This window comes from Myodes glareolus, chromosome 8, assembly GCF_982192425.1.
Source record: "Myodes glareolus chromosome 8, mMyoGla1.1, whole genome shotgun sequence".
NCBI lineage: Eukaryota > Metazoa > Chordata > Mammalia > Rodentia > Cricetidae > Myodes > Myodes glareolus.
Genome location: NC_142033.1, coordinates 29,112,181 through 29,126,294, shown reverse-complemented (window position 1 = coordinate 29,126,294; position 14,114 = coordinate 29,112,181). Strand labels below are relative to the sequence as shown.

Here is a 14,114-nt window from a genome sequence, read left to right as displayed (position 1 = left end):
AACTATTTATCTGTTAATTTAATGTCTTTCTCTGTTGAGTCTGTGGTAGGCTGGCATGTGCAACAGAAGCATGACTGTGCAAAGGTTAGTTCATAATGACGTCTGAAGTGTCCACATTTGTCTCATGGGATATTTATTCCCTGGGTTGCAGGCTAATATATTAGTTTATAAGACTCATATTGGAAGGAGCACAAACCAGAAAGAGATTTTGTGTAGTTACATACTACAGAATCCCAGTAATGTGGGAGAAGAAACATTTTGCACATTTTAACACAAATGAGTACCAAAAGAGGAAGAAGACATGAGGGACCCAAGCATATGTCTTGTCATGTGTGAGAGCTACCTTCAGATGCTTTAGCTATCCTATCCCTAACAATGAAACAATAATAAAAACCTCATTGCATATACCAAAATTCCTGATTTACTAGAATAAAAGCAATATGACGGCCAGCATACTTATCTCTGTATTAATAAGAACAAAGAAGCATTTTCCGAGTTAGTTATTTATTTTTCCTCAGATCTATGATTCCTAGCATTTCCTCTTTTTATTCTACTATAATCTTTCAACAATTCACTTGTGCAAGAATCACTTCCAACGCCCCTTAGATACTGAAATGTAGCATGTTCTATTTTCATGACCTAAAGATGCTGAAATTAAATCACGGATACATGGAATTTTTCCCTCAAAGTCACACAGCTAGTCATGGACAGAACAGGCATTTGAAGCAGCATTCGAGCCTTTGTGCTTAACTGGAATATAATTATGTTCCTGACAAGTTACCTTGGCTCATCAGAGCTGCATAATTATTGGGATACATACTATGTTCAAACTTGAAGTCAAATAAGCCTTGAAAATATAAATAGAAATAATTTTCCTCCTCCTTCTCCCCTCCTGTCTTTGTTCTTGGGGTCTGTGTCTTCTACTGAGAGAAAGAATCCACTGTGGTGTTTAGCATGTATGCCTTCTGTGAGTTGGCAGAAGACAGCACACGGGGCTGCCTGGCTGTCGGCCAAATACTGTGGTGTTCTGTTTGCACCATGCCAATCCTTTTGTCACTTGTTAAAATTCACTGTACTTCCCACTCTCATACATTGCTACCATCTGCTTGCACATGACTTTCACAATGAGTATGTGGTAATTGCAGCTGTGTGCCTGCTACCAATTAATAAATAAAATGTCCTAAGAAAATTCCCCTTAAGCATCTATTTAAAACAAACCTCTACCTTTGCAGTTTTTATTGTTCCTATTATGGCCTAATTGATGAATCTTTTCAGTGTTTGGGATGTTATTAGAAGTTACTGATGCTTTATTTCTCTAAAACAAACTGCACTGATTCTTTCATCTCTCAATCAAATTGAAATAACTTTAGTTACAAATTCTTTAAGATCATAATAGTTACTATGCAGAACAGAAAAAATTTTCATTTAATTTCTTTAGAAGGAACCAAGATATCACTCATTAGGGAGTGGAATAAACACTCAAAAGAGATGTAGATTACAGTCATCAAAGCTGGAGGGGTGGAGGTATTGAGGACATTTGAAAATAAAGTCTCAGACATCAGACATGGAGCTACAGCATTTGGGAATTTTCATGATGGGTTCCAATATTGTTTTTATGCAGTTTCTTTTCACTATGCCCAAATTCTTCAAAATCCTTTCTCTCTCTCTCTCTCTCTCTCTCTCTCTCTCTCTCTCTCTCACACACACACACACACACACACACACACACACACACACACACCACAAGTAAATATCCCTGTACACACACACATGCTGTGCCATTATATGTTGGAAATGCATAATTTACTTTTCGATTCCACAGGAGGTTGCAATTAAAAGACTGCCTCGAGGCCTTTCAAGGTAAAATGGTGTTGAGACCAAAAGACTATAGGAACTTTTAAACTTGGACTAAATGCATTTTTCATTATGATATGGTCCTTAGATTGTTGGGACCAGCACTGGAGTGTAGTCACCTGAATGAAAAATATGTTTCATAGTCTCTGAAATTTGAGTACCCAGTTGGTGACATTTTTTTTTTTTTTTGAGAAGGCTTCCTGAAAGAAGTATGTGTGCCACTTTGAGAACTTCAACTCAGACCACTTCTGGTTCCCTCTCTGCTTCATGTGCGGTTCAAGCTGGGATTTCTCATCTTGCTGCTCTGTCCCCATGCCTGGCACTTTTTGCTCTACCTCTCTGAGATCATGGTCTCCCATTGCTCTCGAACAGTGATCCAAAAACAGTGTCTTACATGTACAAATTAACTTGTGCAAGGTGTTTCATCACAACAACTGAAAAATAACTAAGGAATGAACAACTAAGCACTTTCTCACACCCTTCATTATTTTATTTCATTGTTCATTCTTGTAAATATTTTCCTATATATGTTCATCTTCTCCTTCTGCAAAACTAACTTTATACCCACATAAATCTCCACTTATTTCTTTCTTGCATTGCTTCCATGAAACAAAACAAAACTACTTAAAATAAACAAACAAACAAACAAAATAAATATTAACACTGCTGTTTCTGCACTTTTTTCTATTTAAAAGTTCAAGGTTTAATATTAATCAATCTGATTTAGCTTAAAATTCACCTGCCACCTTCGCTTCAATCCATGTCTCCCATATCATCTGGATTTCCCTTTCTATGAGGTCAGAGATTTCCTCATAAAATCATTCTATGTACCTGGCACCTTTATGTAAAAGGACACACCATTCTCTAGCTACTTCCCCAGGAGCATCTTAGAATTCCGTGTAAATCTCCCCCAGTCACCTAATTAAGTACACTCTCACTTCTTGCTAATTTACTCTTTCTTAATCCTGCTATCTCCAGTTTATCATCTGCTGGTTCTTGTTAGATTGGCTAATACTGTGCAGCCACCAGAAACTCACTGTTCTGTTTTCTGATTACTTTGTTATTTAACTCTTTTTCACACTTTCTCCCCGCTCCTAGAAATTTCAGTCCTTTGGTGTTTTATTTTTTTCATTATCCAGCTCCATTCCTCTGTCTGGTCTTTCTGCGAGTCATTCCACAAACAGGCAATGTCCTCCCCAGCTCTCATCAGTCACTCTGTTTTCTTTCAGCACACTCCCTGGGTGACCTTACTGAGTTCCAGAGTTTTACTGTATGCTGATGACTCTCCGATTTACAATTCCAGCCTAAATCTCTCCCTTGGGCAATAATCTCATATATTCAACCTGCTATTATTATTTCTCCTATGTGTGTTTAGGCCTCTTACACATGCAGCACACACTGTTAACACACAGCATGAAGCACACTATCTTCATCTTTTCTAACACCCTTCTTCATGCAATTCAATTCTATACTTATTTATTCAGCAAACAATTTAGTTAACATTTCTCCAGACTTTACATTTTCTTTCCTCCTTTATTTTTATTTACAGAGCATTTACTTGCTTACCTTCCATCTCTCCCACTAGGAAATAAAATTTGCAAAGACCTACATTATCATATCCTTGAGAATCCAAAATATGGGGCTGGGGATACGGCTCAGTTCATAAAGTGCTAGCTGCCCAAGAATGATGATCTGTATTTGTAATTTCTGTATCCCTCATAATACAACTGAACATGGTGGCATTCACCTTACCTCAAGTACCAGGGAAGGCAGAACCAAGTGATCTCCAGAAGTCACTGGTTAGTCAGTCTAGCCAACGCTCGGGTTTATGATGGGATGCGGTTTCAGAAAACAAGGTTTCTTTAGGAGAGAACATCCCACATTGACCTCAGAGTCCAGTTCCATGTACAAACATGCACACACACACACACACACACACACACACGCACGCACACACATACACACAAAGATGTGCGTACACTGCACTTACATACACACAAAATGTTTAAAATAGCCAATAAAATATATATCAAAGTATACATCCAGAACTTTTATAGTGAAATAAACATGGCTATGTTAATAGTTAAATTTGCTGTTAAGGAAATATAAATCCTTGTATTTATAAACAAAATATCTTTGTCTATCTGTGTCTTTGTGTCTCTGTCTCTCTCTCACTCTGTCTTTCTCTCTGAGTCTCTATCTTTGTGTCTTTCCCTCTCTGGGAATAACGTTGTCACATGTCATAGATGTTCCTTTTGAGATGATTAGTTTGAATGTGAAAATACCCTCCTAGAAATAAACCTAGAAAAAATGCACGGACCCAAGGGGAAATCAGAGGTATGCAAGTTTAGAGCCTGACAGTTGGGCAGTTCCAGCTACTACTGAGGGATCTGAATGACTGTCACACAATGATAGGAAGAGAAAGTGTCAAACAACCGCAATCAAAGAGATGAGACAAATCCTAGTCAAATAGGTTACTGTAGATCTTAGAAGGAGGTTTCATTCATGTAACAGTTAGTGTGAACTGTCAGCCTGACAGAATCTAGAACCACTAAGCTATGGTCCTCTGGGGAATTATGTTGCATGAGTTCATTGAGGTCAGCAGACTTTCCCACTTTGGTGCCACCATTCCCTGACAGGTATCTTGTAGTATATAAGTGGATAAAGGGATCTGAGTGGCATGCTCTATTCTTCATTCTATTTTCTTATTCTAGATGTGCTGTTACCAGTTGCTTCAGAGTCTGTCTGTTTTGGCTTGCCTGCCTCAAGAAAGACATAGCCTTCAATAGTCAGAATAAACACTCTCTCACTATCATTTCTTTTGTCACAACAACAGAAGAACAATCAGGATAAAAAACTGAAACCAAAGAGTGGTACGCTGACGTGATAAAGTTGACCAGGTTCTTAGGAATCTGGGACTGGTTTGTGAATTGAATATGGAAGGGTTTGGAATTTTGGCTTGGAAAAACACTTGAGGCTTTTTAAGTTAAATTTTATGGGTCATTCTGATGAAAAACAAGAATTCAGAAAGAAGCATGGAGTATGGGGGGGAGGGGTCCTGTCTCAAAAGGCTTTGAATAAGGCATGCCTCTATGAGGAAGCTGGGCTAGGTGGGATTCATGTGATATATGACCCCCAGTTTGACCTCATTCTATCCATTTCTTGGTACAAGAAATGGTTTGGTGCAAGAATGTTTCAAATAATGAGAGTACATGTGCAAAGCAGCTGCGATTACTAGAGAGAAATTAGTGTCATTAAGGAGAATTTGGTTATTCCATGTTAGGCACCGGGAAAATAGGAAGGATGCCTTTGACCAAGACTGCACGCATTGAGCGCTCCAACTTGTCAAGATGCAGATTTCTGTGAAAGGAGAGAGCAAGGATGAAAATGAGCTAGGTGGAGGAAAGAGGGTTTCCAGCTTTTCACAAGAATCCTCATAGGGGAGTGCTTCCACAGAGTCAGGACACAGGAAATACAAACCTTGTGGAACCAGTGTTAGGGGCATGAGGGATGCAACACTGAATCATGGAAAACGCCGAACGCCAGGAATATGTGACAGAGTCCTGTAAAGAAGCCCTGTTAAACAAGTGTGTGATATTGTGAAGGTGAGGTCTTTATTTCAGTGGAGACCTCAAGATCTTTGAGATACCAGGACTCTGGGTTAGCTGGTAGGGAGAAATATGAACGTGAAATGGAACTGGCCTTGGCAAGAGTCTGTTTGTGCAGATGGCAGAGCTGGAAACTTAGGGCTACCAAGGTTCTCTGGAACCCAAACAATTTTATAAGGAGACTGGTTTCAGACACGAAGTTGCAGGACGTGATGTTTTTCCTGTTGCTCTTGGTTTGATTTGCTCTGATAATTCTTTGCTATGCAATGATTTTTTCCTTTTGGAACAAAAATATACTCTGTTCTATTTTACTTACAATTATAGCTTTGTAATTTGTGCAATATATTACAGAAGTTCAGAGTAAAGAGACTTTAGACTTTAAGGCATAGAAGCTGCTAAACACTACCAGGGCCTTTAATATTGTACCAAATGTATTTCACATTATGAATGTTTATAATCCTATGAGGACAGGGTTACAAGGTTATGGCTTAATTTTTTGTGTTTTTATGTTAATTTCATAATAAGTGGAATTTTTATGATTGTCAAATTGGTAGAATCTAGAATTTCCTTGGAGATGAGCCTCTGGTAATGCCAAGGGGGATTATCTTGATTAAGTTCACTGAGGTAGGAAGATTGGCATAATGAGAGTAACATTATTCATTGAGCTGCATCCTGGAACACACGGACACAGAAATGGAGATGCAAAGACGGCATATATAACTTACTTTAAACAGCTGAATCTATTCTGTGTTCTTCAAAGGCTTCTTAGATAGTAAATGTAATGATGAGATATTAAAATGCTATGGGAAGCGCTGAAACATTAAGAAGCATTTGTTTCTATTATGTGTATGTGACTCTTTATATGTCTTTATTCCCATGCCTCATTGAATTGTAAACTTTAAAGATTTTTACCATATTCTCATCCCTAATAAATCCATTAACGTTAGTTTCTAGCTTAGTCATGCAAAGTATTGCACAGTGCATTTCATATAATATAGAAGGCAAGAAATCAGATATTAATCCCAGATATTTTAAAATTTTGTTAATTTCTATTAATTGTATCGATTCAGTTTTCTCTCTATGTAATTTTCTAGGAGAAATTTTTTTCTCAATGCATATTTATTTCTCTTATAAATCTAGTAGGATAAAGTACATATAGATAGTAAGTAATAATTCTAATATTTAATGCTTTTATAATCCTATAAGGAATGTGTAAAATTTCCTTATATTTTGAACTCTAGTCATATACTAGGGAATTATTGTCAGTTTCCTCATAGGAAACTGCGTACATCGCAATCATATTACAAAAATTCCTAACATAGTTTGACTTGGAAGATGAGGAAAAAACATAGCAATCTTAATTTCTGAAATCCTAATGTTTCACGGTTTAGTGGATAGAAGATACACAGACTTAATTAGCATTAATTGGGAGTACATCTGAAGAGAAAACTCCAGTACAGAAGTTCACAGCAGATCACCAGAGGGTACCAGACTAAGGAGCAGCAACTTACAGAAAAAAAAAAAAAGTAACAGAATGGAAAACAAATCTAGGCCAGCCAGGTAGCTCAATGGGTGATGCCACTCACTACAGAGCCTAAGAATACGAGTTCAGTCTCTGAAACCACCATGACGGAAGGAAGGAGAGAACTGACTCCCTCAGGTTGTCTTCTGACTCTTCCACTTACATGCTGTAACAATACGTGTTCCCATATCCACCTGGGCACACACACACACACACACACACACACACACACACACACACACACACACGTAAAAAAATCAACAGCTTCATCTTTTATCGATTTTCCTCATAGATTTCAGGTATAATTAACAGATCATTCCAGAGCCTGTACCATCTTCCACAGTGGCATTTGTTGTCCTCAAATAACTTCTGCAAGAGCAAGCAAGTACTTCTCTGGGTTTCCAACCAAAACCCAAACCAAAGATGGCTGAGCCATTTCTAGATAAGTAGTAGTCACTAAGCAAGGTTTAAAATGGACTGTTGGGATGCTCCTACACTTGTTGTCATGGGAAGCAGTCATCATTTTCAGCTTTCTAAGTAGGTCAGAAAGACATGAAACTGTATGTGCATCTAATTACAAGTAGAGACAAAACATGTTGTCATAAGCATTAAACTATACTTCCTGCAGAACCAACTTAATAATCATGAAGGCATTTACCATCATAAGGGGAAATATTCAAACTGTAGAATCAGAATTTCAGAGCCCTCAATTATAATTAGAAATCAGGGCATCATAGTTCACTTTTTTATATATTTTTGTGCCACTGGCTAGTAAAGCCATGAATTTGTAAGCAAGTTTTCCATGTCTACCAATGACCACCTTTTTTGTTTGAATTCCTTAATTTAGTGTAATATGATCCTTTATCCAGTTTATTATTTTCATGTTTATGTTAAGAAATGTTTGAAATGCTTTCCTAAAATGAGTATTTAAACTCATTTCTTTTTAATGATCAAAAGGAATGAGATGATTTTTCCAAGGACAATGTCAAATTAAAATTTAAGAGACTGGAGACAAAATGTCATGGTTACTATTTTCAACACTGTAATAGGAGGGTGAAAGTATTAAGCCCAAGCCCACTCAAACAAATGGTAACAGGCTGTGTAGACAGAGGTTTCTGTCCTGCCTGATCCCATAGCTGTTCAATTTCAAAAAACACACAGAAGTTTATAATAATTATAAACTGGTTGGCTCATTATTAGCTAGACTTTACAACTTAATTTAACCCATAATTTTGTCTTTGTTTAGTTATGTAGCTTGGTACCTTTTCTCAGTGCAGCATTCTAATATTGCTTCCTCTGCATCTGGTTGATGACTACAGATTGAGCTTTTCCTCTTCCCAGAATTCTCCTAGTCTGGTTGCTTCACCTATAATTCCTACCTGGCTTGGACAATCAGTATTTTATTAAATCAATATGACTGACAAATCTTTACAGGTTAAAAAAACGTTATCCCACAGTAGCTGTGGGTAAGATTCTCTCTTTTTTTTTTTTATCATTCAGCAAACACTGGGCTTTTTGTTGCTGTGTTTTCTGACTATTGCATTTCTAACAAATTTACATCTCGGGGCAGAGACTGAAGCTATGATATCCCCTTTTCTAAAGCAAGACTTTGGAGAAAAGGTCATGGGTCTATAGCAATGAATCTGTCTAAAATTTAGCGAAATAGAGAAAAATATTAAGTTTATCTTGTTCAACCATTACAGAAATGATGTCCCAAAAAGATGCTGTGAAAAACAGGTTTGTTATGATATGCAAACTGATTGTCCATATGTTATACAAAGCAACATGGAGAGAGTTCCGGAAAATCTGGACTAGGGTTATGAGTTACTGAACGTCTTGTGTCATAGTTCTGCTCTTCATCTACTATGAGTTTTCACATTATTTTAAAGTAGAGGCAAAAGAATCAACTCATTTTTTACTGCATGGATCAAAGGATGCTGTGCTGAGGCACGAATGTTATTTGTCTCTTCTTCAGGCAGCAGGAAATCCCGGGAGAGTGTCTTGTAAGCAAGAAGGCTAGAAGTGATGTTGAAGGGGAAAACGATTGCTTCTGACTGCTAATGTTTAATCTGTCCCCTACAGAAAGGAATGGGGCCTTTTATCTTTGCACAGAATAAGGTGATTTAGAAGGGAACTAGATGATGCCACAGTCATTGATGCCAGTACCTAAGTAGTACATTCAATTCAGCACATGACTTATGTGCATTTAAAGACTGAGATAAACTTCACGAACATAATGGATCAGAGTTTCTTTTAAGTCTCTTAGGCTGTTATTACCTTGCTGTTCCAGGTCACTATGAAATGCTAGTGTTTGATCTATTGCATTTAATGACAAGATATCATTTCATCATATTCGTATAAGTACGCTTTACTATGAAGGTGTTCTCATATGTTGAAAAGAAGTCAGAATATCTTTTCACACAAACTGTGAAATAAATAAGCCAGTATGAGCTCAAATAACAACAGCATAAGACTTTCATAATTATTTTGTAATATATTTGCATTTCAATTTTATTTTCTAAAATATTATTTGATATCTGTAAGGACATAAGCCTTTATGCATATCAGTTAAGTTGTACTGAATAATGCAAGTGTAGTTGGAATGCTCAGAATATTTATTTCTACTTCATGGCATTACTGCTGTGTTATTATGATTTCAGTATTATTTTCTAAGTTATACAAACATTAACTATTATGGAGGAACATCTTATGGTTTTGGAGAGAAATATTCAAGGAGTGCTTTCAAATTCAGATTGATATGTAAGATATTATATATATACATATATTGAAATGCTTAATTTAATCAGTTTTACAATATGTAAAAATGCAAAACCAATCCCACCGTCAAGAAGGTTATTTAGAAAACAAACAAATCGAAAGAGGACATGCAACTTGGAGAAGAATCAGTTATAGGGACCTACCATTAGTTGAAATGAGCAAACGTGAATACGATCAGAAACACTGTCAAACATACATGAAATATTCAAGGAATAAATAACATTATTATTTAAAAGGGAAATTAATTGAGAAACATAGACTTTGGGTATAGGTAAAATCACTGTTTTTTCCTAAGTTATTTTTTATTCATTTTATTTTATGAAATTGTATTCCCTTACTTTCCTTCCCTCCTTCCTACCCTTGCCATGCACACTCTCCCTTTTCTCTCAAACTCATGGCCTCTTTTTCCCTTATTTTAAGTGTGTGTGTGTGTGTGTGTGTGTGTGTGTGTGTATTCCTAAGTAAATAATTATAGCCTTGCTCAGTCCACTGAGGGTCCTTGAGATTTTACTTTCCATGTTTGGCTCTATATGTGTCTTGTCTTTGTTCAAGTCTTGTTTAGGCAGTCATGTTGCTAATCCTGCAATATAAGTAACTACATTCTAAATAAATATCTGCATTCTCAAAAATAAAAATAGTGACCACACTTCACCAATTATACTTCTTTTTGAAACAAGCAGAGATCATTACAGAAAACCATATCAGACCAAATGTAGTGGACAGCCACAATGAATGCCTCTGCACCACAGCTCCTGCACCAAGTACTAGGCCATCATGGTGAAAGTGGAGGTGGAAAGAATCTGAGAGTTAGAGAAACAGAAACTTTGCATAAAGGTTCATCTTTTTGAGTTCTCAGAGAAGTATTTGCAGATCCTTTATTAAAAAGTTTTAATTAATAGATAGAACTAAAACCTTGGGTAGAAGAAAGACTGAAGTTTTAGTTTTTCCCAGTACTATTCTTATTGACTTCCCTTCCCTATTCTTATGACCAAAGCTTACATCTTATTGACTTTCTGTTATTGCACAGTAGTTTGAGTTTCCCAAAATTGATAACAGAAGATACAATATAATCCCACAATAGTTCAGAATTACATTTAAGAAAGGGTTATTTATTTAGGGAAGACTCACAGATCACTGTCCTAGATCACAGTCCTCTGCACGGACTGGAAACAGGAACTGAATCTAGCAGCCAGAAGTGAGAAGCAGAAGCAAGAGAGAGAAAGTGCACACTTTACAGCTGCGTTTATAGTATAAGAAACCATGCCCAAGTGGGCTGGTATCTTAAAGGCTATTGACTGAAGATGCTGAAGGAGCTCCCACAACACCTCCTCATTTTGTTTAAATAAGGGAGTTCCAAATACAATATAAAACTATGTATACTAGGAACAGATATAAAAAACTAAAAATAAAGTTAGAATTACAGTCAGCATATACAATATTAAGCAAAGAACGTATTATAATGCTTTAACAAACATTCTATCCTAAGAAGTCTAAGACTTGTACTGGAAATGGCTTGGTTAGATCATAATAGGATAGTAACTATGACTATCTAATCTTCAAACCCAGTAAAGGACTGAGAAGGGAGATAATATTACTTGTGTAGGCAGTAAGTGCAATCAGGCAGCTTCCACCCAAAGTCTCACTTGCAGTGTTGAAGCAACCAACTTTGGCTAAAGCCTAGCATAACTGACAGAGCATTTTCAGAGGCAGCAAATTTTTCAAAACCATCTTACCTTGTCTTGGCAAGATTTGACAGTCTTTTTTCTTATATCCTGTTTATCTAGTCTGAACATCATTCACTTTGTCAGTGGTCAAGGCATGCACAGTTTCTTGCCAAAAGCTCAGTTGTACTGAGAAGAAGACAAACTATAAAGGGAGTGTCTTTGGTGCTCAACACTCTCTCAGGAATAGATCTGTGCTGCCAAGAGCAATTGTGTCTCACATCAATAAGATTCTAAGTTATTTAAATCCCATGTTCTACAGACCTTTGAAGTGGTTGAAGGCTACCTGTCTTTGTAGAATACCATCTCTATGTATCTAATGAACCTAATTTTTTGACTAAAAAGTATAGCAAACATGAATGACTATTGACCTATAATACTTAATACCTACATAACTTAAAGATTAAGACTTTATATCAGAATATTAAACAATCTTTAAACAACTGTGCAGTAAAGGAGGACAATGACCTCAAAATGTACACAATGTATAAATATTTTGATCAGAGCTAGAAATATATAATGCAATATGATAAATATATCCTAAAATTGTATCAATATACAAAATATCTTAAACAGAGGTAGAAACATGCATACATACAATATGTCAAAGTAACTTTGTATAGGTGTGCAAATATTATAAACAGAAATAGGAACATATTTAATATAACAAAAAAGTTGAACTGTATCAGTATACAAAAATCTCCACCAATATAAATTGTCCATAAATAATAGCTCACAGGCATTCACTCTATTATTCATCATCATTATTAGTACTGTGAGTAACTTTACACTAATCTATTATCCCATTCTTTTTTTCTTCTTTTTTGTTTTGAGATCTCTGGGCCTACATAATTTCCACCAAAGCCTACAACCTTATGTGAGTAGAAATCGTCCTCTAGATGGTTTCTCTAACCATGAGGAAAAACTTGGAGAGGGGATGTCATCTTCTAGAATTGCTTCCTGCTGTCATGAGGGCAATGTTTTATTTCTATGGGATCCTGTAAAGTAAAATGATGGTTAAGTTTCAAGATTGCTGTTTTGTATAATTTAAAATGGTTTCTGAGTAGTCAATGGGTTTTTTTGTCAAGTTTTTAGTTGGAGTTCTGGCCAGAACATTGTGAGGAGGTGCACCATTCCCACAACTGGTACCCAAAAACCAGTCTCATAATAGTGATATCAGCATCATGATGTCATATCAACCAGGTGGAGTCATTGTGGGGGCCTCATCTTCTTCCTGCAAGCTTCAAAGATGACTGCAAAAAAATCTATTATTCATAGTTGAAAACTTAAGCATTATTCATATGGACATATATTCAACAAAAAATAAAATATAGACAAATGTTTCACATGAGATAGGATTCTAGTTCCTAGGATTTGAATATCTGCTTCTTGAGAGGCCAATCTGAGTGCCAAGATTTTAGAGAAATCATATTCACTTCTGTACCTGTGTCTAGTAATCCCTCAAATACAATGTCATTTATACTCACTCTTTGCTTTGGACTTTGATCATTTGTAGAAGTCTGCCAAAATATAAATTTCCCACTTCCTACTGGAGTTTTTGACTCATCCTCAAGTTTTGACTCATCCTCAAGGTCTATTGCATCATCCAGAACAGTATTTTTTTTTTTTTTTACAGTAGGCACGGGATTATATAATTTTGCTGGTGAGACGAGCTCTCCACAGTGGCTAGGAATGACTGGACCTTGTTTAACATGGACGTTGTTTAACATCAGGGACTGCAAGAGGCCCTCCATAGAGTTTCCCAGTGGTAGGAGGTTGCCTTGTCTGTCTCTTGTCAACCTACATTCAGTAGTCCAAAGTAGGCATTTGTCACACCTCCTACATATACCAGAAGGCCAAGTCCTCCTATTCTTGTCATTCCTAGAGGAGACATTATTTCTAGGAATTCTTTGTCTATGTCCCATCTTAGATGTCCTATTCTTCCACAATTAAAACATTTGACATTTTGGTGTCTCTTCATACCGCTGGAAATCGTTTCTCCTATCAAGCTTTAGTACTATACTCAAATGTTTCAACATTTATTGTATGCAAATCCATTCATCTACAGTTGCTTATCTGACCTTTAAAGGCCCAAGTATCTTACATTCTAAGTTTACATTTTCAAAAGCCAAAGATTCAATTAGTATACATCTAGCTTCAGGGTCTTTTATTCCTACTTGTACAGCCTTAGCTAATCTTTGTTTGTAGACACTAAAGGGTTATCTCTGGCCTTGTTTAACTCTGACATATGATTCAAATCTCTTTCTTAGTTCCTAAATCCTGTCTCAAGCATTTAAAGCTGATGTGCTAAATGGGGAAAAGGTGCGTTCATCATAATGAGCTTGTTTCTTAGGATCAGAATAATGACCCGCACCAAGAATTTGATCTTGGCAAGTCTCAAATCCTTTTGCTTTCCCCTGTTGCTCTAAAATTTTTGCTTCTTTTCTCCTATAACACTTTCAAAGCAGGTGAGGTCCATATTCCAGGACCACTGAGGTTAATTGAAGGCAATCATGTGGGGTAGCTTTAGTGCTTGAAGCCCATGTTTTTACCATTTCCCTGATGAATGATAAATGTAGCCCTTAAGAAACTATTGCTAGTTTTATTTCTTTTAGATCACTTATACATATT

The 14,114-nt window shown here is 36.5% G+C and overlaps 1 pseudogene; it reads left to right on the top strand.

The window, feature by feature from the left end:
* Nucleotides 1-5,379: 5,379 nt before the first annotated feature.
* Nucleotides 5,380-14,114, top strand: part of LOC148121140 (small ribosomal subunit protein eS4-like) — a 32,991-nt pseudogene continuing 24,256 nt past the window's right edge.